The sequence below is a fragment of the Plutella xylostella genome, chromosome 29 (genome assembly GCF_932276165.1).
Source record: "Plutella xylostella chromosome 29, ilPluXylo3.1, whole genome shotgun sequence".
Lineage (NCBI taxonomy): Eukaryota > Metazoa > Arthropoda > Insecta > Lepidoptera > Plutellidae > Plutella > Plutella xylostella.
The window spans coordinates 7078451-7083539 of record NC_064009.1 but is presented as its reverse complement, the minus strand read 5'-3'; the positions used below and the strand labels follow the sequence as shown (position 1 = coordinate 7083539).

General features: G+C 37.8%; 1 non-coding gene across 1 annotated transcript; it reads right to left on the bottom strand.

The window, feature by feature from the left end:
• Positions 1 to 757: 757 nt before the first annotated feature.
• Trnat-ugu lies at positions 758 to 830 on the bottom strand. The gene has a single exon. It is a non-coding gene; the product is annotated as a tRNA-Thr (tRNA).
• Positions 831 to 5089: the final 4259 nt, after the last annotated feature.

Below are 5089 nucleotides of genomic sequence, written 5' to 3'. Positions count from 1 at the left end.
GCTAATGTTGAAAGGCACTTGTGTCGAACCAAATGGGGCTTACTTGGTCATGGAACTTCTTCTTCTTTTGTTTTTGTGTATCTTTTTCAGGTTTTCAGGCGTTACCATTTCAAATTTACATCATACAAAATTAGACCATGTAAATATGTATTTAATTTTCATGTAAACTTCTGTTCAATTTTAGGTTTGATCCTGTAAATAATGGATGCATTCAAGTTATCTTTCAGAATCAGCCTCAATACCGCTATTATTTACCTAGATAAATAAAAAAAACATAATTATAAACAAACAAAAAACCCGACTGCACGCTAAAAAGATGAAAACAAGCCCCAATGTTAATGGAAAGTATCGCAGGCGGGGACCAGCAGAGGGTTCACCATTTAGCTGAATGTTACTTAGATAGGTTTTACTTAAATACTTGTCGTGTTGGTCATTAAAATGTATATAGCGCCCTCTAGAGGACACACTCTAGAGGGCGCTATATAGGTACATTTTAATGTAACATCACATAGCCTATACCTATAACGCCTAAATACACACATTATGTGTGTGAAAATTATAACACTCCCCTGAGTTACTCAATCCAGTAAGCATAAAATACGAAAGAAGTTAACTTTGTGGATAATTGTAACTTCGGATAAGTCAGGAAAGTGCCTATACTGTAAACTTTCTTTCTCCAAGTAATGCAATGCAGTGCAGGACACGAATGCGGTTCTTAAATAAGTACTATAAAAAGACACTCATGCCGTTAGTATTTTGCCTCCAGAGAGATTTGAACTCTCGACCCCTGGTTTACAAGACCAGTGCTCTAACCCCTGAGCTATGGAGGCTTCACAGCTGTAATAACTAATTGTTTAACTCCATTGAATATTTCAATGCTGAATATTTCACACTACGACTGCGTGTTAAGTAGCCATTTGATCAAACAGATGTGGTGTTTAATTAAAACAAACAGAACCACTGATCTTATTTATGGCCTGTTCGGTATTCCTGTTAAGTGGTTGTAGGAAAAGAGAGATTGGACGAGAGTTTATTGTGATTGGTGTATAGTTGTACACGATACTTAACATGCCCTATCCTATCATGTAGATATGTACCTAGGTAGTTACTTAGGTAGATGTCGATGACATCCTAATCCTAACTTCCTAAATATATATATATATATATATATTATAAATAATATATATAATTGCGAAAGTAACTGTGTCTGTCTGTCTGTTACTCTTTCACGCCAAAACTACTGAACGGATTTAAATGAAATTTGGTATACATATGGTATAGACCCTGGGAAAGAACATAGGTTACTTTTTATCCCGGAATTCCCACGGGAAAACTTTTTAAGGTGAAGCGAAGCTCGCGGGAACTGCTAGTTAAAAATAAAGTTTTTGCAGCTGTTTTTACAGTAGGTTTACGTTTGATTCAGAAAACACTTCAAATTAAAACCTTAAAAAGGCAAAGCGAAGTCCATACCTAGTTCCTCAGTAAAGCTCTACCTTAACAATTACAATACCTATGACATTCACGTACCTCGACATAATGAGGCTCCAGCGGCCGCCGGGCTGCGCCGGACGCGCCATAACCATAACCAGCTAACTGGAGCAGCTCCATGTTGGGGGCATTTGCATACCGCGCCAGGTGAGGGGGTCACACTAACTTACATTCTAACGACTCTATTTATCTGGTTGTAGGATTGTTGGTATGTCAAGGTAGAGTATCCCTCGAGACCCTGGCAGGACCTCTACTGCGACAACTTGGAGCAATCGTCTGGTGATCAAACGGTTGCTACAGAACGGTGTCTGTGAAAATTACGCATAGGGTCTCAATTTATATTAGTTATTTTCTGTGGCAGTCTTACCTTATGGTAACTGCTTTGTATGTATATGTAATGTAAGGAACCAAGTAATAAAATAAAATCGTATCACTAGTACCATAATTTACATCTCCGCTGACATTAAGTAACATTTTACGTGTGGGCGAATAAATTGGAACCAGAATCCACTTCTAAATTGGCCAAAAAATTACGCACACTATAATTGCAAATTGCCAATAAAAATAAAGCAATCGCCTGAATTACATTTGGTTAGAGGCAAATTGTGGTGCGAAGCGGCTACCTCAGTAGTCGCCGCAACCGCTCGCCTAAATTAGAGATGCGAGGGCCAACCTTCACATATTATCGATGTTATTTTACACGGGCTCTCATGTAAATAAATCCTCAAATACGTAACGTATTATAAATGTAAGTAGGTACTAGATCCAATAACTTAGTTTTTTTTCTCATTCCATATAAATACATAATACATAGCTATTCGATTTCAAAGTAGTTTTTTAATAGTTAATTTAGAAAGACGATATTTGCTGTGATCGAGACTCATCTTAGGCTAGGTAGGTGAGTCCCAAGCTCGGGTGTAAAAAGTTAGAGACCCCAACAGATTCATTCACAGAGACATTCAAAGGTATTTCAAAAACTCAAAATCTTACACGCAATTTTACAGTCAGTCATGTCGTCATGCACGATGCACCCAATTCAAATTTTTGGTTGCCAAAGGCATTGTCCGGAGTCACGCGCTGTGTGGAGTTGTGGACGTGGTCGCTGCATCAAGTTCGGAAATTGCCTATCATTACGGTCCAGTGCCAGATACGGCCAGCGTTCAGAAACAACCAACAATTTACTGTTACGCACGTACCGGTAATGTTCTGGTTGCTCTTGATTTTCGCCTTATTTTTTCCGAAAACGTTGCAACTTAATTGGAGGGCCGAATTTTTGAATGTTGGTTTCTGAACTGTCTCAATTACTGTGTTTAAGGCAGAGTAAACATTGCGTGTGCAACTGGTTTAAATGATCATGATAATTCTCATAATGTACCTACATTTTACAATGTTGTACGTAAGGCACAGAAAGCTCAACATTAAACTTACAAAGTGCTTATTACAAAAAAATTACTTACAAGTTTCACCATTGTTCGAATACTTTTTAAAGACTTCTGGCCTGTGGGGCTCGTATTCCGTCGCTATAGAGGCGAAACAGACGATTAAATACTTATTAAAACCGTTGAAAAAAGTTCTACTTTTTGTTATAAGTATGTATGCGACATCGATACCTGAAATAAAATGGATATTATTATATACAACCTTTGTTTAAAAAAATTAAAAGTAATCCAATTCAATTACTTACGTACTTAATTATCTACAATTTGACAACTCAAAACGTAACTCTACAAATACTAATGAAATCAATATTCCCTACTGTAAAATGTAAACCTTGTTTGTTCTTCGTTTGTAGTAAGATAAGCACTTATTTATTTTTGGGTAGAGTAAATAAATAAAAACTACAATATTTAGAGTCAATTTAAATCTACGAGAATGATTAAATACTTACCTAATATGTATATGAAGGAAGACTGGGAAGGAATCTTAACCACAACCACACCCTTCGGTACACTTAGCTATTTCCTTAGCTAAAGATGCTTAGCTAAATTGCTTGGTTAATATCCCTGTAATCAGATGTAATTATGACCGTACAGGTTATTACAAAGGAATAAAGCAATTTAAGTTATCGTCTTCAATCCAGCTTCGTTTACAGCAAAAACAGGAAGCGCTCTCGTTAATAAGGAAGTACATGTTTAGTAAGTACCATTTACTTGGCTATTACACTTAAGTCACACTATCCCTATCCCTAGGCACCGCCTCAGAACTAGATATAAACCACCACTTATAGAATAACGATAAAAAGAGTAATTTATAGATTGAAGTAAGTAAGTAGTTCTTAAATCTGAAATCAGTGTAAATAAATCCTCTATATTTTATAGATATTGATTGAAATGTAGCAATGAAAATAAACATACATTACCTACATATTTAAATTGTTGTAACTTTTTCAGAACTCAAACTATAAAATGATTGTAACTGGAAATTACCTGAAAAGATGTAGGTACAACACCACTTTGGATTGATTTTCAGTCTCAGTTTCATCGTCGTGAAGGCATAATCGTGCATCATGTAGCTAGGATTGGCCGACACGATATCTGGTTTGTTCAGCAATTAATGTAAATTACCGGGCATTAGCTACTGCGATTGCGTCGCTTCTGCGAGGTGCAGTCCGTTTAGTTTATGTTTATTGGACTGCCGATGCTGCCGTGCGGATCTAATGTTTTCAGGTAAGTATTGGTAAATTTATTCAGAAATTTAGTAAAATAACATCATAATTGAAAACAAATAGTTAGTATTCCAGTGGTTAATTTTTGAATTAATATTTCAGTTTATTTACCGTGGACCTCCTCACCGCCTCACGCCTACCATATGGAAAAGTTACTGGAGCAAAAGTGATGTCTCAATTTTGGTGGTGCCGCGACTTCGTCGGTCCAGCTCAAAGATTTTAATCGAGTCCGGGATTTATCCAGGCACAGTGTGATCCACATGGCAGCCATCTGCGCGGCACCTGGGCTATGTCCGCTCTGGTTCCTTCCGCTCCATCAGCCAACGCCAGTCGGCGGACCAGTCGCCTGACCAGTCGGCAAATCACACTCGGATTCGATTACATCCTATAAATACACCCACCGTCAAGATAAGCCTTAGGACATGTAGTTAAAGACTAATTTAGACGGACTAGCGGAAAAGTCCCCTTTGTCGGCTCCGTCTACGGATCAATTTACGAGTGGACGTGGTCGTTCGATTTCAAGCTGTCAGCTCGGGCGGTGTCGTGCTGAAGTATTGCACTTCTCGCTAACCTATAAAAAACACTTCTCGATGTTTAATTGGCGCGTATTCTTTGTTTCTTCTTTGTATTCCTTATGGTTGTCTCGACTGTTTATATACCACAGGCAGTGGATACTTAATTTGAATACCTGAGAGCCATCCCATCATTCACTGTCAGGACTCCGTAACATCTTTGTAAACAGTCTTTGGCTAGTTTTCCGCTAACGACTTGTCAAACGGGTCCAGGAGTCTTGCCAATCAATACAAAGCATAAAATACATTGGCAATACGAACATAAAGTTATTTTGGATTTCGCACAAAGACATCAAACGAACATGACATCAGTGAGAAATCGTAAAAGCGATCGATTGTTGTGTCTGTAAACACAAGTATTACG